This window comes from Bubalus kerabau, chromosome 4 (genome assembly GCF_029407905.1).
Source record: "Bubalus kerabau isolate K-KA32 ecotype Philippines breed swamp buffalo chromosome 4, PCC_UOA_SB_1v2, whole genome shotgun sequence".
In the NCBI taxonomy this organism is placed as follows: domain Eukaryota; kingdom Metazoa; phylum Chordata; class Mammalia; order Artiodactyla; family Bovidae; genus Bubalus; species Bubalus kerabau.
The window spans coordinates 109,248,553-109,270,755 of record NC_073627.1 but is presented as its reverse complement, the minus strand read 5'-3'; the positions used below and the strand labels follow the sequence as shown (position 1 = coordinate 109,270,755).

The following is a 22,203-nucleotide window of genomic DNA, read 5'->3' as shown; positions in this document are numbered from 1 at the left end:
CAGGTAATGTTAAGTGATTTCCATCCCCCCTTGACTCTATCAAGAGGTGGCTGGAACCAGCAGGCCTGAGCTTTCCTGGGTTTAAAGGTCACTGAAGAATCCTTCTAGATAAAAGAGGAATTGTATACTCCAGGCCCTGGAGTGATGACTAGGCTTGAAAAGCCAGGAGGGCCAGTGGAGACAGTTCTGGTACACTAAGGGAAGAACATGCTTTCGGCTGCAAGTCTGTGACCTGAGTGTCTGTTTGATTTCATCTTCTAGGCCTACCAGCAGAAATCAGATGTGTAGTCTTTCCCACTTTTCTGGGAATTGTGGCTGAGCAAAGAGAAAGAAGCCCATACATAAGATCATTCTTCATAGAAATGTTTATTCCATGAGTCCATAGAAGAATAATGCAATTTGGTTGTTTCTTTGAATTATTCACAGTTATTTTTCTCTAAAATAGGTCCTCTCTGTCCTGTATGTGCTCATTTTGCTACTTCAGACTGAGTGTAATTAGGTTGCCTTATTACTCTGCCTGTCAACCATGTCTCCATCCTCCTTTCATACGGAAGGTTGACCTGACATGCATGGTGGTTTTTGGCCTGTGGGGCTGTTAGCTGTCAGTCCCAGCATTCCATTTGCTAGTATTGTGCCTGGTCCAAGCTTATTACCTGTAAAAACAATAGGCAAACTAAGGAATCTTTTAGTAAGTCTCAGATAATTGTCACTGAACGAAGAGTCCTGCTAACCTGGCCAAGTTCCTTACTGACTCGGTACTTTAGTTTCCAGTAATGTTAAACTGGGTTTCTAGACTTATCTCCAAGTGGGTGCCATTTCCTTCTCCAGAGGTATTTAGAAATAGGACAAGGTATAAAAGCAGTGATAGTCAATGAATTTGTCAGATGGAAAATGAAAAAGCAGTCCCTTAAGGTGAAGAAGCTGCAGAAATTTAACATGAAATCCTAAGGATGAATTTAACCTTCACCCTAAGATGATGATGTCTTCTGAGACCATACTGGAATATGTAGAAGACAGTGATTGTAAGTGAGAAAGAACTCTGAATCCTGGTTTTGACCATCAGCTGTTCTTCTAATGAGGAGTTAACAAGTGGAAAGGGGACCCACACAAGGCAGGAATCACCCTGACCTATGACACTTGGCTTCCATATATTTATGGTTATATGATCAGGGTTCCCACCGTGGCATCATACACGCAACAAATGACAAGAATGGATTTCGTTTGTATGTACTCAGTCTTTCAGAAAAGAATTTATGGTGATTTAAGAATATACAAAATGAAATTAATGATTAGTGGGTGAGGCTACTCAGACAGAGGGAAATAGTCAGAAGAGGAAATGAGGGATGAATATAGAACATGTATCGTGTAAGGGCTTGTAAATACACTAGACATAGGTTGATTAACTCTGTGCTGTCCAGCAGCCAAGGCAAGGAAAGAATTGTGACCAGATCCATGCCTCACAGGGTCTTTAGGATTCAATAAGCTAGTTACTCAAAAAAAAGCACAGGTACTCACCACACATGGATTAGTGGGCTACGCCATCAACAAAGTGCTGATCATAAGTGCAGCCGTAGCTAGCCCTCACTGCTGGAGGAAGCGCAGGGCTTCTGTGCTTTACAGGAAAGTCGCGTTTGCTTCTAGGCCCCTGTTGTGCTGATAATACAAAGAATAATACATAGACTGCAAACCTTCTTTTAGTACCTTTTCCCCTCTTTTAAAATGTTATAATAAGTGATACTTATGAGATTAAAATAGGTTGGTTATTATACTTCCTGAACTCTACTTGAGAAACAATGGGCCCATGAGCACTGTCTTTCTGGTATAATGACTGTGTTCACTAGATGGCAGTATCATCAGCCTTTGGAAAGTTAAATGTGATCTCACATCTCTTTAAGTACTGAAGACGCAGAAAAGGAGGAAAATCTAACTGAACGTGCAGGATCTCATTTCTACACCTCACAGGAAAGGGAGTTTTTCTGTTTCCTCTTTCCTTTTTCCTCCGGGCAATGGAGAGGGTGCTGTCCATAGTAGCTGCAAGCATATTGGGTGGCAATGAGTCGCTTTTTCACCAGAAACACGCAGGAGTGGCTGACAGTGATTCTGGACCAGCTATGGGATAACAATGAAATGATAGGGTGAAAAATGTGTTCAGTAAGTGGGGATAACTTTTAGGCCCTCTGTATTTGTTCAGATATCATTTCTAGCATCAAAGCAATGTTAATCTGTCTCAGGAAATGAGATGGTTTGATGTTATCAGTGGCTTAGTTTAACAATTTGTATCCAACAGCTGTCACCTATCAGCTTTGCTGTCAGACATTTATATTTCAAAGCCAGATGTGTCCTTTGTCTTCAAAAAGAAAATGGAATCAGTTAGAGGGAAGGAGAAAGAAGTGAGGGATGGCAAATGTCTAATACCCTGGTTTTTACTTTCTTATTAATTTTTTAAAAAACAGCAGCCCTTGCTCACCTGGGTGTATCTGTTTAGTCTGAGAAGATACTTTTCCTCTTGGCCAGAAGCCCGCCTGGAAGGAAGAGCCCAGTGTCACCTTTTCAGCTGCTCCACGATGATAGGGAGCCAGCTACTCTTCTTTCATTTGGCTGTGGGAGGAGGCACTCGCAAAATGGGCTGGTAGGAAAAATTGCTTCTCAGACTGAATTTTTCCCACTGCCAATTTAGGCAGATAGGGTGCTGCTGCACACCTGTCTTCATTGGCATAAGCTCAGATCAGCAGGCCAGTTCCTGACACACACCTATACATGCTTTGCACTGCTTGTTCTGTTTTCCTCTTTTCTGCTTAAGTTTCTCTCAGGAATAAGCTCCACTTAAGGCTTATCACTTTTGTTGTCAAAAAGAAAACATATTTATAGAATGGAATATCTCATGGAAAGAGGGTGTGGGCAGAGTGGAGGAAGGAATGAATCCTGGGTGTTGTCAGTCAACAGTATTTATGGAACCACCCTCTGGACACCACACTTTTATGGTGGGCAGTTACCAAAGGATACATATGGCCCACCTGCCCCCTGTTGTCTACCCTGCACACTAGACTTCCTCCTGAAGATTATTTCTGCTAATACTACTGTGGTTAGCTTACTTTGGATAAAGAACAGTATTTCCAAGAATACATTAGACAGTTCTAGATCTAGATCCTGTGTGGTGTAGATCTGAGGCATTCACTGAGAAAAGATTGAGTATTCTCACTTCCAGATCACTTTTTTTCTTTTTGGCCATGCCACACAGCTTGCAGCATTTTGGTTCTCCCGACCAGGGTTCTAACCCTGGCCAAAGGCAGTGAAAGCTCCGAGTCCTAACCTCTGGACTGCCAGGGAATTCCAACAGGTCCACATTTTTAATGCAGGAAAATGGTATTGTCTCCTTGTGAAATATTTATCAGGACATAATTTCTTTATAAGCAAAGACTTCAGTTTTAAAGAAAACATGTTCACTTTTAGATACCTAATTCACTTCTTCACATGCATGAAATAATTTTTTGAATGATTATGAATAAGGAAGCTTGCTCAATGGAAAAAAAAAAAAAGTCTTCAACCACAAGACTCAAATTTGTCATTTGGGAAGAGAAGCTTTGATTCAGTAGGAAAGCCTTGTACACACTGGGTGAGGAGACTGCCTTTTCTCTTCTGGCTCCTACCATCTCATGTCTGTCCTAAGGCAGAACTGGCTCCACCCTATTATTCCAAGTACAATCTCCTCTTCCTAGTAGTTTGAACAAACTTACCTACAGCCTTAAAATAGAGAATAAAGTTGTTGGAGGAAAGAAGCAGGGAATTAATATTGTTTATTTGGGTAACTTGTAAATTAAGAAAATGTTTTTAAATGTGAACTTAACATTTTCTGAACTTACATTTACTATCTATTGGTGACAATCCATAGCACCCTTAGGAGAAAAAAACTATAAGCCATAACTAAGTGCAAGCCACTCTTTTTAAAGAAGCACATGCTCAGGTCATTTGAAAGTCCCCTGTAGGGCCAAATCTTCAGTTCTTTCATCATAGTCCATACTTGTCTTAAAGGAGTAGGGGAGGTTGAGAGGCTTGGGATAGGTATCATCTCATGCCTCAAAAATTGTTTTTATAAATGTAATTTTTCAAGCCATACAGTACTTAGAGGCATCTCAATGCTTAGTCTTTTTTATCTAGTTGAGTGGAAGATAGGACAGGAGAAAACAGGTAAAATAAAACTAAATCAGCAATGAGTTGTTATCCTAACAACTTCTAGCTCAGGACAGATGCTAGGCGTAATTTACCCTTTGCATAGCATCAGATTTGGGTGGGCCCAGTTAGGGCTTCCCTGGAAGCTCAGACAATAAAGAATCCGCCTGCAATGCTGGAGACCCAGGTTCAGTCACTGAGTCAGGAAGATCTGCCACTCGAGTATCCTCGCCTGGAGAATTTCATGGACAGAGGAGCCTGATGGGCTACAGTCCATGGGGTCACAAAGAGCTGGACTCAACCGAGCAATTGAACACACAAGTTGCCTTAAACTTTGAAAAAGTGTATTTACAGAAAGAAGAGCTGGCATTAAGTCAGAATAGCTAAATATGCCATTCTTTTATAATCAGATGAACTGCTATGTAATCATAATAGCTTTCCAGCATTCAGCTAGGGACAGAGTGGATAAAGATATTTAATGATCCGCAAGGAATCTTGCCGGCAAATTGTTAGGTACATACAGTTTACAGAACACAGATTTTCTCAAGTTAGCATTACTGTAGTTTTCAGAGGGTTTATATATAATATATTCCCATATTAAAAGTTTTTAATTAAACTTTTAGTTCTTTGCTATAATTTAAAAATACTTTAAAATCTAGATTTTCCTCAGGTGGGAGTGTTTCTCCAGGTATGTTTAGCTGGTTTAAATTCTTCTGTTAACATTCTCAGTTGCCTTATTCAGGTCTGGGCAAGCCACAAGACTTTGTTCAGCCGCTGGTATCTTCTGAAATGCTCTTACTCTGTGTTACTCAGTGTCATTAACCATATCCCATTCTTTTCCCAGCCTTTCTTGGAATAGGACACTAACTCTTTAACAATCCATCATCTAAAACCAGATATTGTGGGTCACCTTAAGCAATAGGTAATAATGTGCAAGAAAAAGAAAAGTTGGGATAGAGTAGAATCAGCAATAAAAAGTAGCATTTCTTTATTTTCAGTGACTACAGTCCTGTTGACACTTTTTGTCTTGACCTAACTGAATTGATCATATTCTAGATTGAAAAGTAGTAATCATTTGATTTATGAGTTGACTCTTGGGTCAAATTCTCTAATTTGCTCTTCTCCCATCTGGCTTATCTAAACTTTTATTTAAGGGCTAAACTGCCGAAATAATTTCAGAATACTCAATACCAGAAATCTAAGATGTTTAATTGTTTCTCTGGTTTTCAATCTCCTTCATTGAAGTCCATTTTCACCCTTTGAGGAAAGTCATGTATTAGAGCTAAGAATTGTACTTTTAGGTTTCATCTGATAAAAAGAATAACTGAACAGTTGATGGATATCAGATAAAGTTAGCAGGGTAAATGGTTAATAAGTGCTATCAAGGACAAATTAATTTTGAACTCTTTGTATTAGCTCTGCCAGAATTAGATCATTATATATGAGCTTTATGAAGCATTACTGACCTTATTGAACATGTGTATGGAAAGCCCCCACATGCACTCAAGTCAGGTTTGAGTTTCATACTGACTTAGCAGTATGGAGATTATCAAGGCATCATGTCAAAAAACGATCTGAATCCACACAGGGTTTTGTGACATCCCTGTGGCCCATTACTGGAGGGAAAGAAAGTAGACTTAAAGGCCTTAGAATCATCTAGTACTGGTGAATCTACTCTGTTTCTAAATCTTCAAGGAGCACAGATTCTGGGCAATTAGAGATGCAGAGTCTGAAACTTCATGATCATCCACTTCCTCCTTTCCCATGACTAATAAACATTTATTCTTCCAGCTACTGTTGACATTTTCTTTCTGTTTCTCTCATCAAGATCATGAGTTGTCCTATCGTCTAAGCAGAGCAAGCACAGCTCAGAACCCACTTGCCAGCCCTGCCTGCTCTCTCACTTGCTCTCACTGGCTCCACATGCACATAACCCATGTGGCATCTTACACTGACTCTCATGTCTGGACTGTGCCCTTACCAGTGAAGGGAATACAGTTTGGACGCTCTACCAGAAGGCTCTGGCTTGTCTTGAGGACCTCTGGTGTTGCTTAAGCCTCTTGGAAAAAGAGATATTGAGAGAGAGAATGAGAATATAAGAACAAATCCCCAAAACTGCCTTAGGAAGCCCATGACAAGAATAAATGAAAGGCTATCTTGGATGAAACAGGCAGATTACAGCTAAAAACTTACCTGTTGGATTCATTGACTTTTTGATCATTCCAAAGCTCCTGAAGCTAATATTGGAGCTCCTTAACCGTTTGAAGAGAAAGCCTACAAGAGAAGTTCAGAAAGATTTTTGGAAGAGGTTTTCTAGGTGTACTTGTCTTTTGTCAGTCATGAATAGGTTTCCTGAATCCTCTCAGCATGCAACAGGGATTTGCACAATTCTGTACCCAGTAAAAATTAGTCTTATTATTGATTGTTCCCTCTCACCAGAATGGAAAAATGATTTGTTAATATCTTACCTCTTTAGTTCTGAGGAAGACAGAGATTACCATATTGGATTAGGTTAGTGGGTCTAAACCCTGGCTATACACCATCAAAATCCTCAGTGAGTTGGATTTTTAAAATACACTTGGCCAGGCCTCACCCCCAACCCATGAAACCACCTGTGCAGTCTAGAAGCTCACACACATCCTGGTGGAAGATGCAAGAGGATGGGCATCCAGTTACCACATGGTGTTTTAAATGCTCTAGGAGGCCCAGGCTTCTGCTTCTGTGCAAGCCACTTTCCTTTGCTGAACATCCCCTGGGTACTTGGTGCTGTATATATGATTTCACATTTTAACATCATTGTGCACAATGTGCTTTTTTAAAAAAATTGATCCTATTCCAGATTGAAAAGTAGTAGTCATCTGATTTATCAGAGTTGACACTTAGGTCAAATTCTTTGATTTATTTTCTCCCATATGGCTTATCTAAACTTTAAGGGCTAAAGTGCTGAAATAATTTCAGAATACTTCTAAGTTTGTTTTTGTTTTTACTTTCAAGTTGTTTTTGTGTTTATCTTATTTAATTTTCAAAATAAGTCCAGGAAGTAGAAAGGCAACCACAGGGCCACCAACACTTAAGGACACAGATATAGAGGGAAGGTGATTGTCCCAGTAAAGGGAAGCCAGACCAGGTGCTCTGACCAGGCTTCCTGTGTCTGAACGGACGGTGCTGTTGTCACCACCAGGCAGCTTTGCACCTTTCTGGCACATTCACTCACCTGCCCTCCACCCTGCAGGCACTAATTGAAACCCATACCTTAACTGCCCAGATGAAACTGCTTTACTGTGTTATTGTCACTCCTGTGTGTATGGTGTGTGGGGTGTGTGTGTGTGTGTGTGTGGGGGGTGTGTGAGTGAGTCCCTCTTGCAGACAAGGAAACCACAGTGAGGTTAAACTATCTGACGAGAGTCCCACGCCAACTAGTGGCAGAGTTGACACTTAAAACTCAGGACTCGCAGCCTCAAAGCTTGTATCCATTTGACAATTTGCCAGTCCCCCAAGAGTTCTGCATGGTTACTGAGGCTCTGTCTCTCACACATTTGAGCAAACCTAGCATGAATCCATGTACCCATGGATCCTCTCAGCACTTTTTTTTTTTACTGTCATGAAATTCTTAATTTGTCTAAAATCCATTTCCTCCATTTTTACTACTCAAAAATCTGTATTAAAAAAATAAAACTATTGGCTTGGTAAGAAATAATACATGTTCATTTCTAACAAATGTCATCAATATAGAAAAATAGAGAAAGATAAAAATAATCCTAGAATTCCACTGAATTATTGAATGGTTATTTTTGGACAATAACAGCCGTAAAAATCTCTTCTACCACTCATTCTCATTGTACAAATATATAAGGCTGTATAAAATTTCACACTTCGAAGTGTTGTGTAGATTGAAGTACTAATTTTCTCAATAGTCCCTCAAGGTTTAAAAGAAAAAGAGTGTATCTTTATAAAAGGTAAGTGGTTTGCCCAAGTGCAGATGTTTAGTTATTCATAGATTCTTACTGAGGGAGCTCAGACTATATAATGGGGGTTTTGGACTTAATTATGCACTGCTCTGCATCCTTGGTAGCCTGTACATAAGCTGCTTATTAAGAAAGGGAGAGAAAATGCAAACTTTGCATGATATTCAGAGAAATATTGAATCAGGATTTTCAAAAGTGAAATTTACTCATTTTTTTTCTTTTAATATGAAGTGTATTTTTCACTAAAATTGTTTTCAGCCCTTCCTTAAGCTTATACCACACAGTTTGCTGTGACCACTTTTGTTGCTGTGCTGTGTCTTGGCACTTTACAAGGGAGGAAAAGAAGGGGATAAAGGAGTAGTCTGACTTGAACCAGTAGAGCAGTTCCTGGAACCTGATAAAATTTATTTGGAATTGATGACTTGTGTTTTCAACCTCTGTGAAAGACTTCCCTTGGAGCAAAAAGAAGACAGTCATCTGTGAACCTCTTCACTCGTGGCCCCTAAGGCTGTGATGGGGCACTGCTCTAGGCATGGTGAAAGATGGCTGTGAGGGTGAATAAGGCCTGGGTCTTGTCCTGGAAGAAGCTTAAAATCCAATGGGAGCAAGTGATAAATGTGTAAATGATTACTTAAATTTCAAATGAATCTAGTATGCACCTGGAGAGCTACAGAGAATCATCCTAAAAGTTACACTAAACAAAAGCATTTTTATCTCCTTTAAAAGTGCAACTTAAAACTTCCTCAATAAACCACCAAAGAGACTCTGCCTCTAAGTACAAGAGGCATACAGCCAGTCTTTAGTTTAAAATTGAAATCTTGACATGGACTTGCTTATGCCCTTGAGCAGACTATTTAACTTTTTTATTCCTTGATTTCTAAATTTATTTCTAAATAAAATGACAGTGCAGCCTAATGTAAATGTCAGAGAAATCCACATTTATAAGATGCTCTGGGGTCTGAAAGGCAGTTAAGGTTGTTAATGTCCAGAGCAGACCCCACAAGCCCACAGCGCCCTTCTTCAGTAGCAGATTCCTGCAGATTAGCAATAAGAGCCAGATTTCCTCAAAGAGGAAAAAGACTGCTCCTATCGTGAGAAAGATTTGTTAGGACATATTTTTAGTACATTTTCCCAAGTTCTTATCAAGTGGGGCCCCCAGATAAGAACTGTTAAGTATTTAGCTGTAAGCCAAAGGTTGAGAATAGGAAACATTTAAATCTTTAAGAACTTGAGTCCAACAAAAATGTTGGCTAGCAGTCTGACCTAGGTAAAATAAACCTTATATCCAAGTTTCCCAGAAAAATTGTTAATTTCTGGGAAAGTTCCAGGCCTCCATGTTTTTGTCTTTTCTCTTTTTATCCACAGGAAACGTGTGCTGAATCTTCTGATAATTATCCATTGTCAAAGGTCTATATTTCTATATCCCTGCTTCTGTATAGAATGTCTAGAAAAAACCAGAACTCAAAATTGTTTGATCACTTTTTTAAAATTTTGAATAGGTCTTTGCCTTTCCCTGATTTGTTAACTAAATAACCACCAAAGAAATATCCTGAGAGATACTCAAACAAATGTTCAGAATAAAATCAATGAAGAGAAGTTTCAAGCCTTTTTTGCCAAACATGGACTCATACTTTAAAACGATCAGTCTCCTGAGTGGGTTGGCCTGGGGAACATACTGTATACTTGAAGACTTTGCGAACTTGGCCCTCTTTCTAGACTGCTCATCTCTCTGATCACTCAAGTCGTTTCCCAACTTCAGCCCACTCTCCATTGTTCCAAATTATAATTTTCATCCTGAAACCACCCTTAAATTACTTCAAAAATTTCCCTGCATTCTATTCAACTTTTTGAACCTTCCCTTTAATCTCTTTTATTCTTTGTGTGTACACCAGTATTTCCCAGTATCTTTTCTTACCAGCTTACCCCTTCTACTGTTCTCTGTAGCCACCAATTTTGTCTTTGTTCATTCCTGTTTATTTGATTTGTTCTCTCCTTAGCACTCTTCTTTACTCCTGGCCAAAGAGTAGAGTGAGCAAGAGATTTCTTAATTAACAACATCTGAAATCACGAAGTGTGAGAGACAGATTGTGCCATAGAGCATCCTGTCTTACTCCTCATTTGATGGCCAAGTTCAGAGGCATGTGATAGATGAGGACAGAGCCTGGATAAACCCAAGTCTCCCTTCCCTCCTGTTCTCCCTCATCCACAGCATCTGCTTAGAATACCCAGGTCCACTCAGGTTGGAAATGGAGGCCCTCATCTTTCACCTCCAGTTTCTTATCCAGCCTAGTACTTTCTTTCCCCTCCCATTTCTAGCATGTGCCTTGGCAAGGACCTCCTTTCCCTATTGATCTCTGTTAATAAGCTTGACTAGCAAATGCCACAAGACATTGGTCCCTTCTGTCAAAGTACTCTTTGGTGATGCTGAGGGTCTTTTGGCCCGTAATGGAACAACCCTCCCATACTGAAGCTGCCTATCTTCTATCCATCTGAGTCCATTGTAATGTTGCCTCCTGGAATCTGCCTTCAGTCTGTTGGTCTCATCCCTGCACTTCATCCCTGCTAATATTTTGATTTTGTTGTGATGTGACTTTCAGGGAGACCAAGGGTGGATGTGTAGGATCTGTGTACTTATTTAAGCACAAATACATCATGCTCTAGACTGAGGCGGGGGTCAGGTGTTTTGTCTTTTCTCCCCTTTGTGTTTTCAGCAGTGGTGGTACCTCAGAAATTTAGGGCGGAGTAAGGTTTGGGCCAAAATTAGTAGTGTTTGTTTAGTTAATAAGGATTTATTAAGTGCCTGACCTATACACAGCCGTCTGCTAAATGAAAATTATATTAATAAAGTAGAAATCACAAAGTCTGACTAAAAGAGCATTTAAAATATTTATATCAAGAATAATAAGCATAATTTTTATTGTCACAGTGTTTTTTAATAGTATATGAAATACTTACAAAATGCAGTTGCTTGTTCCATTTCTTCAGTGATTCTATAGAAAGTATTTTCTGCATTTTATTGCTAAGGAAGTAAAGCTGGGAGAGGTTCTGTCCCAGCTCTGAAATCCAGAGAAACAAGTGGAGAGAGGCTTAGCCCCAGGCCCAGCCCACTTGTGCAGACCTGTTTCTGGCTCCAGAAATCTGGGCGCCCTGCCTGTCTCCCGTGTGCTTTCATTTCCTGCGTGAGGCTACCTACTGGATAACTGGCTTTTTGAACTTTGGTTTCTGTCTTGCCCTCTTCCTGGGTTTCATTATTCTCCACTCCAGACTCCAAATAATGCCTGGGATGGGCCTCACTGTAGGTGAGCATTTCTGTATTTCTTTTCCTTGGTATACCTAGTTTTATGCATTAATATCTCTGAGATTGGGATGCATCATATAATTGCCAATGAAATTCATGTCTTTCTGAGAGTTTGCCTCTGCCAGTCACTGGGAACTGCCAAACAGACCAGGCATGAGAGTCTCTGCCTAAGGCTGTTCAGACCAAACTGGTGGTGGGAATTCAGGATGCAAGCCTACCCACGTATGGGCTTCCCAAATCCCTGGGAAGGTCCCCCTTCCCTCCACGCAGTTCCAGGTTCTCATTGCCATCTCTTTCTGTGTGGCAGGCTTACTTCTCTGGCCTTTCGGTGCCCCAGCTTCATGTAGGACTCCTGTGTCTGTTCAATTCCCCACTTAAGTGATTTTGATTTCTCAGTGGTACATAAAATACTGTTCATTTTGTGATGGTGACATCTCAGGTTTAATGAAATATAGCCTTATGTGGTGAGAGCAACTCTGGGTGACTGTTGGTGTTGCCTTGCTTAACATCTTTTTTACTTCAGAGGAATTAGTGGGTGCTCCTTGCTTCCCATCCCCCAGGTGAGGCTTGCTCACTTGCTAAGACAAAACCCTGAATGTATGACGATTCACTCTCCCTTCCCCCAGCCTTCCTGGCAGCTGCCTAACTTGGTTGCACACATGCAACAGAAATACAATGTTAATAAATACTTCTACATGTAATAGAGAAACAAGCCGTAAAAATAGTTCTTTGCCATCTGCTCAGATGAGTTGCTAGGAAAAGCAATGACATTTTATGATTCAGTAACTTAACTATCCTTGTGGTTCCTGTAAGGCACATCATAGACAAACAAGTCATAAATATCCAGACACATGTCTTGAGAGAAAATGCATTGGTCTATGAAGCAAATATAAATAACAAATACTGAATCTTCTTTTTCCCAGTGAAGGTCCAGAACAACACTACTGAATTCTCACTAGAGAAACAGTGTTTCAGAGTTGCAGTTTATAGTCCAAATGTAAGAGAACTGGGCTTAGGGACTCCCAAGGCTTATACTGGGGGAGATAAAAGTGCAGTAAACAGCAGAAAATATTAATAGTTTATTTACTTCATACCCTTTATATGTCAGGCCCTGTACTAGGCACTGTGCATATATTAGCTCATCTCTTAGTGGAACATGAGTGCTCATTTTAAGAAGAAAGGGGATAATGATAAGAATAAAGGTAATTAATCGAAAGCAAAGATGAGCTTACTGTGGAACATCAACAAAGGGAAATGAGAGAGGCTACAGAAAACTTAGTCAAGACCTGATTGTTGTCTTAACAAAAAGGCAGGGTCACACCCCCTAGAGCAATGGAAATAAAAGCAAAAATAAACAAGTGGGACCTAACTAAACTTAAAAGCTTTTGCACAAGAAGGAAACCATAAGCAAGGTGAAAAGATAGCCTTCAGAATGGGAGAAAATAATAGCAAATGAAGCAACTGACAAAGAATTAATCTCAAAAACATACCAGCAGCTCATGCAGCTCAATACCAAAAAAATAAACGACCCAATCAAAAAATGTGCCAAAGAACTAAACAGACATTTCTCCAAAGAAGATATACAGATGGCTAAGAAACACATGAAAAGATGCTCAACATCACTCATGATCAGAGAAGCGCAAATCAAAACGACAGTGAGGTACCATTTCATGCCGGTCAGAATGGCTGCGATCCAAAAATCTACAAGGAATAAATGCTGGAGAGGGTGTGAAGAAAAGGGAACCCTCTTACACTGTTGGTGGGAATGCAAACTAGTACAGCCACTATGGAGAACAGTGTGGAGATTCCTTAAAAAACTGGAAATAGAACTGCCATACAAACCCAGCAAGCCCACTGCTGGGCATACACACTGAGGAAACCAGAATAGAAAGAGACACATGCACCCCAGTGTTCATCGCAGCACTGTTTACAATAGCCAGGACATGGAAGCAACCTAGATGTCCATCAGCAGATGAATGGATAAGAAAACTGTGGTACATATACACAATGGAATACGACTCAGCTATTAAAAAGAACACATTTGAATCAGTTCTAATGAGGTGGATGAAACTGGAGCCTATTATACAGAGCGAAGTAAGTCAGAAAGAAAAACACCAATACAGTGTATTAACACATATATATGGAATTTAGAAAGATGGTAACGATGACCCTAGACAGCAAAAGAGACACAAATACAAAGAACAGACTTTTGGACTCTGTGGGAGAAGGCGAGGGTGGAATGATTTGAGAGAATAGCATTAAAACATGTATATTACCATATGTGAAATAGATCACCAGTCCAGGTTTGATGCATGAGACAGGATGCTCAGGGCCAGTGCACTTTGATGACCCTGAGGGATGGGATGGGGAGGGACGTGGGAAGGGAGTTCAGGATGGGGAACACATGTACACCCATGGCTGATTCACGTCAATGAATGGCAAAAACCACTACAATATTGTAAAGAAATTAGCCTCTAATTAAAATAAATAAATAAATTTTGGGGAAAAAAAAAAAAGCCAGGGTCAGCATATGACTGATTGATGGGAACAGCTGCGTTGGTACAAGCAGTTCTAGGAGGATATGTATCTGCTGTTGCTGTTTCTGTTCACTGTTAGCATGTTTGCATCCCACCCACCCACAGATATTTTCTTACTCCTTTGCTTTTGAGAAAGAAGACTTGAATTCATAAGTTGACTTAAAAACTGGTTAAACATACAGGGCAATTTATGTCCAGCAAACAGAATTATCTATGAAAGTTATGCTGTTCACACTTCAGGATGAACAACTACTAAGACTCTGTCTCCTTGCTCTCACGTTCCTCCTCCACTCACCAGGTCATTTTCCTCATGTCAGCCAGAGTAGCAGTTTCTGAAACCAACCCAAACCTGTGGCTTTGGAGCTTAGATGACTTTGAGTGACTCCCACTGCTTTCAAAATAAAATCCAAACTCCTTAGCTTGGCTTCAGTTCAGTTCAGTTCAGTTGCTCAGTCATGTCTGACTCTTTGCGACCCCATGGACTGCAGCACGCCAGACCTCCCTGTCCATCGCCAGCTCCCAGGGTTTACCCAAACTCATGTCCGTTGAGTCTGTGATACCATCCAACGATCTCATCCTCTGTTGTCCCCTTCTCCTCCTGCCTACAATCTTTTCCAGCATCTGGGTCTTTTCAAATGAGTCAGCTCTATGTATCAGGTGGCCAAAGTATTGGAGTTTCTGCTTCAATATCAGTCCTTCCAATGAACACCCAGGACTGATCTCCTTTAGGATGGACTGGTAGGGCCTCCTTGCAGTCCAAGGGACTTTCAAGGGTCTTCTCCAACACCACAGTTCAAAAGTATCAAGTCTTCGGTGCTCAGCTTTCTTTATCGTCCAACTATTACATCCATACATGATGAGATGGACCTTTGTTGGCAAAGTAAAGTCTCTGCTTTTTAATATGCTATCTAGGTTGATCATAACTTTCCTTCCAAGGAGTAAGTGTCTTTTAATTTTATGGCTGCAGTTACCACCTGCAGTGATTTTGGAGCCCAAAAAGATAAACTTAGCCACTGTTTCTACTGTTTCTCTATCTATTTGCCACGAAGTGATGGGACCAGATGCCATGTTCTTAATTTTCTGAATGTTGAGCTTTAAGACAACTTTTTTACCCTCCTCTTTCATCAAGAGGCCCTTTAGTTCTTCTTCACTTTCTGCCATAAGGCTGGTGTCATCTGCATATCTGAGGTTATTGATATTTCTCCTGGCAATCTTGATTCCAGCTTGTGCTTCATCCAGCCCAGAGTTTCTCATGATGTACTCTGCATATAAGTTAAATAAGCAGGGTGACAATATACAGCCTTGATGTACTCCTTTTCCTATTTGGAACCAGTCTGTTGTTCCATGTCCAGTTCTAACTGTTGCTTCCTGACCGGCATACAGATTTCTTAAGAGGCAGGTCAGGTGGTCTGATATTCCCATCTATTTCAGAATTTTCCATAGTTCCATTGTGATCCTCACAGCTTAGCCTACAAAGCCCTTAGTCATCTCCAGCCCTCAAATATTTCTTTGTGACCCGTTGGACTATACAGTCCATAGAATTCTCCAGGCAAGAATACTGGAGTGTGTAGCCTTTCCCTTCTCCAGAGGATCTTCCCAACCCAGGGTCAAACCCAGGTCTCTCACATTACAGGCCGATTCCTAACCAGGTGAGCCAGATTGGAAGCCCTGCATATTTACTTTCCCACAACTCCCTCATACACACCCCTTTGGAATCTTCCTGCCTTTGCATCTGCTATATGTCTTCTTTGAAGACTACACATTCTCCCCTTCAGGGCCAACAACTTACTCATCTTTAAAATTCCTTTCAAGAGTAACGTCCTCTGATAACCCTTCCCCACATTCCAGTTTGGGTAATCTGCCATTCCTTTGTGTTTCTGTACATCCCAGCTCATGTTAATAGGATCGGTATTTAACATACAGTTAATTACAGTATGTTGTAATAACTTCCTTCCATTACTCTGTGTTCTGTGAGTTCAAGGGCAATATCATTGATCCCTGCCTCTCTAGGACCAGCACCTTCAGTTCAGTTCAGTCTCTTAGTTGTGTCCGACTCTTTGCGACCCCATGAATCGCAGCACACCAGGCCTCCCTGTCCATCACCAACTCCCGGAGTTCACTCAGAGTCATGTCCATCGAGTCAGTGATGCCATCCAGCCATCTCATCCTCTGTCGTCCCCTTCTCCTCCTGCCCCCAATCCCTCCCACCATCAGAGTCTTTTCCAATGAGTCAACTCTTCGCATGAGGTGGCCAAAGTACTGGAGTTTCAGCTTTAGCATCATTCCTTCCAAAGAAATCCCAGGGCTGATCTTCTTCAGAATGGACTGGTTGGGTTGGATCTCCTTGCAGTCCAAGGGACTCTCAAGAGTCTTCTCCAACACCACAGTTCAAAAGCATCAATTCTTCGGCACTCAGCTTTCTTCACAGTCCAATTCTCACATCCATACGTGACCACTGGAAAAACCATAGCCTTGACTAGATGGACCTTTGTTGGCAAAGTAATGTCTCTGCTTTTGAATATGCTATCTAGGTTGGTCATAACTTTCCTTCCAAGGAGTAAGCATCTTTTAATTTCATGGCTGCACTCACCATCTGCAGTGATTTTGGAGCTCCCCAAAATAAAGTCTGACACTGTTTACACTGTTTCCCCTTCTATTTGCCATGAAGTGATGGGACCAGATGCCATGATCTTAGTTTTCTGAATGTTGAGCTCCAGGCCAACTTTTTCACTCTCCTCTTTCACTTTTATCAAGAGGCTCTTTGGTTCTTCTTCACTTTCTGCCATAAGGGTGGTGTCATCTGCATATCTGAGGTTATTGATATTTCTCCCGGCAATCTTTATTCCAGCTTGTGCTTCATCCAGCCCAGTGTTTCTCATGATGTACTCTGCATATAAGTTAAATAAGCAGGGTGACAATATACAGCCTTGACGTTCTCCTTTTCCTATTTGGAACCAGCCTGTTGTTCCATGTCCAGTTCTAACTGTTGCTTCCTGACCTGCATATAGGTTTCTCAAGAGGTAGGTCAGGTGGTCTGGTATTCCCATCTCTTTCAGAATTTTCCACAGTTTATTGTGATCCACACAGTCAAAGGCTTTGGCATAGTCAATAAAGCAGAAATAGATGTTTTTCTGGAACTCTCTTGCTTTTTGATAATCCAGTGGATGTTGGCAATTTGATCTCTGGTTCTTCGGCCTTTCCTAAAACCAGCTTGAACATCTGGAAGTTCACGGTTCATGTATTGCTGAAGCCTGGCTTGGAGAATTTTGAGCATTACTTTACCAGCATGTGAGATGAGTGCAACTGTGCGGTAGTTTGAGCATTCTTTGGCGTTGCCTTTCTTTGGGATTGGAATGAAAACTGACCTTTTCCAGTCCTGTGGCCACTGCTGAGTTTTCCAAATTTGCTGGCATATTGAGTGCAGCACTTTCACAGCATCATCTTTCAGGATTTGAAATAGCTCAACTGGAATTCCATCACCTCCACTAGCTTTGTTAATAGTGATGCTTTCTAAGGACCACTTGACTTCACATTCCTGGATGTCTGGCTCTAGGTGAATGATCACACCATCATGATTATCTGGGTCATGAAGATCTTTTTTGTACAACACCTAATAAAGATTTGAATGAAAAGGAGGGGCACGTGACCCTCACTTTAGGATAACTGTCAGTTGGTCAAGTCGTACAAAATGGCATCAAACTTCTGTTGAAGTCAGATTTAATGCTTTCCTTTACCATCAGATATCAGCAGCCAGATTTTCTTGGCCAGAAATGTTGCTAAAATTCCATACTGCAGCACTTTGATCTCTGGGATGATATAGCCAGAACATGTGATTGTCTAGATAATTGTGCTTCCCCTTGAGGTTCTAAGAGAAGTTAAAAGAATCAATGGCTTATTAATTATACTGTTAATCTTAAAAGGAAAGTTGAATGGAAAATATTTTTAAACTGGCTAGAGAAGATAATTACTAGGAGAAGATAATTACTTATTATATATACTGTAACTGGTGCAGATGGAGGTTTCATGCAAAATAAAGCAGTTTATCATTTTTGTTTTTTTAATAACTTCTACTTTCAAATGCAAGTGTAGCAACCTTCAGGGCACAAAGCACAGCCTTCCTTTCAAATGGGACTTTTCATAATTCTGTATCTACACATTGACTGTCTGTGTGTGATGAGACTGGGGGGCATTTCCTTTCTTATAAGCTACATCGAGGGTTTAACTTAGAATTGATTACCACAGGGAAGCTGTCTCGGTGCATCATTAAAGAATATAATGAAAGTAAGTATTTTAGCAAAGCAAATATGATGAGAGAAAACAGACTTTTCTTTCCACATATTATGAGTTTCTGTACCATTTTGTAACCAATCTTGACTTTTTTTACACACTCATTTTTTTCTGTCCCATAAGAAAATAAAGAAATGAAAGATTTATGGGTATTAATAAAATAATAATACTTGTTATACTTTTTCCTGCCATTCAGCTTAGTACCAGCTGTGCCACTCCTAATTAATAAATTCTCTTTGCCCATCTTGAAAAATCCATATTGCTGAACCTGGTCTGGAGACCCCCAAAAGTTCATTCTAGCTCATTTTTCTAGTGCTCATGTTGGAATATGTTTTAGGTATGTTTAACAACCCAAGAAAACCCCAAATCAAACTGCCTTATACAATAAGAAAATGTTATCTTTTTCATAACTTAAGTCCAGAGAGCAGCTTTTGAGGTTGGTTCAGTAGCCCAGTGATATCAGAAGCCCAGGCTGTTAATGTCATCTCACTGTTATTCACCATCTGCTGGTTTATCCTCTGCTTGGTGGCAGAATGGCTGCAAAAGTGCTGAGCACCACATCCAGACCAGCACTGTGTATTTCCTTTAGAATTGAGGAAACTTTTCTCAGAAGTTTCCTAGAGAATGTCTCCTTAAATCCCTCTGACCAGAATTGAGTCACATGTCCTTTCCCAAACCAGTTACTGCCAAGGGGAATGATGCTACTATGGTAACCAACCTAGGGAGAACAGACGGGGAGAGTCAGTCATCAGGACTACAGGCCTCCATATTTCTCACTATATAGCCCCCCTCCCCAACCCCACCCGTAGATATCTTGGCCTCCCATGGTGACCCTTACAAAGCCTGTGGCTGGCTGTCAGTAAACCTGCTCTCTTTCTCTCCATCCCCTAGGTATCCCCTTCTCCCAGGTCCTCTGCTCCATGGAACTTTCCTTGCCCACTCTCTGTTCTGATCATTTGGCACCTTTGTGAAGAAGGTCACATCTCTGACGAGATTCTGAGGTCCTTGGGCATGTCTGCTCTTCTCTTTGTTCCCTAGTATACTTTTCAGAGAACCAGAGATCATGAATGTATTTATGCAAACTCTTTACCCCAAATATTAAGACCAGTATAACCCACAGAAGGAAATGTTGTTACAGTTTGTTCATAATAAGCTCCTTTGAGACCAGTGTTAGTTCATTCAATCGGCCCAACTCTTTGCAACCGCATGAACTGCAGCCCACCAGGCTCCTCTGTCCAGGGGCTTTTCTAGACAAGGATATTAGAGTGGTTTGCCATTTCCTTTTCCAGGGGATCTTCCCCACCCAGGGATCGAACCTGGGTTTCCTGCACTACAGGCAGGTTCTTTACTGACTGAGCTACCAGGGAAGCCCTGGTCTTTAAAATAGAATATTCCTCCCTTTTATTATTAGAAAGTAAGAATTCCATGTTAGTCGACCAATAAAAAGTAAAGATAGCATTAACAATTTATTAATATTCTCTCTTCATCCATTCATTCACATTCCTTTTTAGCCCTTTTATAAGGAATCATAAACTCAGTTTCTGCATGGCGTGTGCTCAGTCACTCAGTCGTGTTTGACTCTTTGCGACCCCATGGACTGTAGCCTGCTAGGCTCCTCTGTCCATGGGATTTCCCAGGCAAGAATACTGAAGTAGGTTGCCATTGCCTCCTCCAGGAGATCTTCCTGACCCAGGAATCAAACTCGTGTCTTCTGTGTCACCTGCATTCGCGGCCAGATTCTTTTCCCCTGAACCACCTATGTGTGGTACATAGAAGCTTAGTTCTGAGTTTGACCTTTTTTTTAATACTCTCAGTGATTCTGTCTTCACTGTCTTGGGTTGGCCAAAATGTTAATTCTGGTTTTCCATACCATCTTATGGAAAAACCCAAATGAACATTTGGCCAACCCAATGCATCAGAATTATTGGAGGAGCTTTTTAAAAATATGCATATTCAAGTGTTGTATTTAAGTGTCAGTTGGTCTGGAATAGAGCCCAATCTATTTTCATAAAATGAGATTTAGGAATTTCCCAGAGACAGTGAGGAATTGCTCTTAGATAGCCATACACCAAATCCTTGGTGACTATTATCAGAATAATTTCAGACTTCTCGGTGTTCTTGTACCAGATAGTTGCCATGTCTTCTTGTTTCTCATTATTTGCACATCTAACCATGCAAGCTAGGTGCTTATTTCTGTTTGTTTAGTATCCACCTTCCCTCTCCCCTTTCCTCACCTGGATCATAAGCATCTCATTTCCCTTCTGTTCCACATCATTCTGGGCAGTAATGAAGAATTGGAGCTCAGTCATTTTCTATCAAGAGAGTAGTTTTTCCCAGATCCTGAGCATTGCTTGTCAGCTTCATACTCTGTAAGCCCTTATGGAATGTCCACTGTTTTACATCCTAGCTTATATAGCAGCAGTCACTGTTGGGGAAACTGAAATTTTGAAGATCCAGGGGTTCTTATCAAAAATAATGATTAAGGTATGAGTAGAGCAGACATTGAGGGGCAAATTAATTTAGCTACGTGGTCTCCATCATTAGTGGTAGACTAAGACATTGCTCATCCAAGAAGTGTACTGTTGTCATTCTTTTTCACTGACACTGTAATTATCTGAGGCTTTTCATCAACTTCTAAAACATCTGAATACTTTCATAATGTATCATAGACTCTTGCAGTTCCAGGGATTCTTTTGGCAGACCAGTGCCATGAAGAAAGATAGGTCTCATCTCACTCCCTGGAACCCTGACCTGTCCAACATGACACGAAATGTAGACAAACAACACCTTCTGTGTCAGAGGCTGATTTCGAACAGGATTTGACTGAATGAATGGGAAAGGAGGGGCAGTGAGTTCACTCATATAGGCTCCCTGCTCCTGCTATTTTTCTTACCTGTGGAGTTATAAAACTTCCTTGGTAACCACCTCTGTTCTCTCTTCGACTTCCCTGGTGGCTCAGCTGGTAAAGCGTCTGCCTACAATGTGGGAGACCTGGGTTCGATCCCTGGGTTGGGAAGATCCTCTGGAAAAGGAAATGGCAACCCACTCCGGTACTCTTGCCTGGAAAATCCCATAGACAGAGGAGCTCTCTTCTCCTATACCTTCCTGAGATTTTGCCTTCTGGGCCACCGTCTTGCATTTCCAGGAGGGAACTATAGCTTGTCAGGGATGTAACTATAGCTGCTGTGTCAGGGATGCTCTGATTTTGCTCAGGATAAGCATAGTGATAGAATCTCAGATAAATGGTTCCTCACCATTGGTGCTCAAATTACCTTGTTGGCACCAGCTCTGTGAAGTGTCCCAATGTGTATTGTCAACTTGAGGCAGAATATTTGGCAAAGAATGTTTTGGTTCTCTGCTCCCAAGTTCTGAGCAAACGAAAGTTGTCCATCCTTTCGGGAGAGCCTAGCTTTGTTGTCTTTTTTTTTTTTTTTTTTCTTTTCTTTTCTTTTATTTTTATTTTTAAAACTGAAACTCTGTATTAGTTTTGCCAAACATCAAAACGAATCCGCCACAGGTATACATGTGCTGTCTTAAACTTGGTGAGTTTGATTTCTGCCATTGAAGCACTTGGTTCCCTACAGTTCTCTTCCATAGATTTCCTTTGATCCTCGAATCATTTGAGTGTTGAAATTTCCTTCTGACTCCTCCACAGGATGGTTCTTCTTCCTGCCAGTCAATTTGACTATGCCACTGCTGGGGCCAGAGAGCAAAGGGACATAACAAGGTCAACAATTTAGGACCTATTTACTCTTTGTAACCTTCAGCAGTACAAATGGATTTAACTGCATTTATTTTTGTGTATTTTAATACATTCACCTAAACAAGGCTGATGACTTAAAAACATCATAAAATGCATAGTACATAAAAAAAACATATCTCCATGTAAGTCCTACATTCCTAAAGGAGTCCCATGTGTGTGCTCAGTTGCTAAGTTGTGTCCTACTCT

At 40.8% G+C, this 22,203-nt stretch overlaps 1 protein-coding gene across 9 annotated transcripts in view; it reads left to right on the top strand.

Moving 5' to 3' along the window:
* KANK1 (KN motif and ankyrin repeat domains 1) overlaps nt 1-22,203 on the top strand; it is a 215,124-nt gene that overhangs the window by 105,253 nt on the left and 87,668 nt on the right. The gene's annotated exons all lie outside the window — the stretch shown is intronic.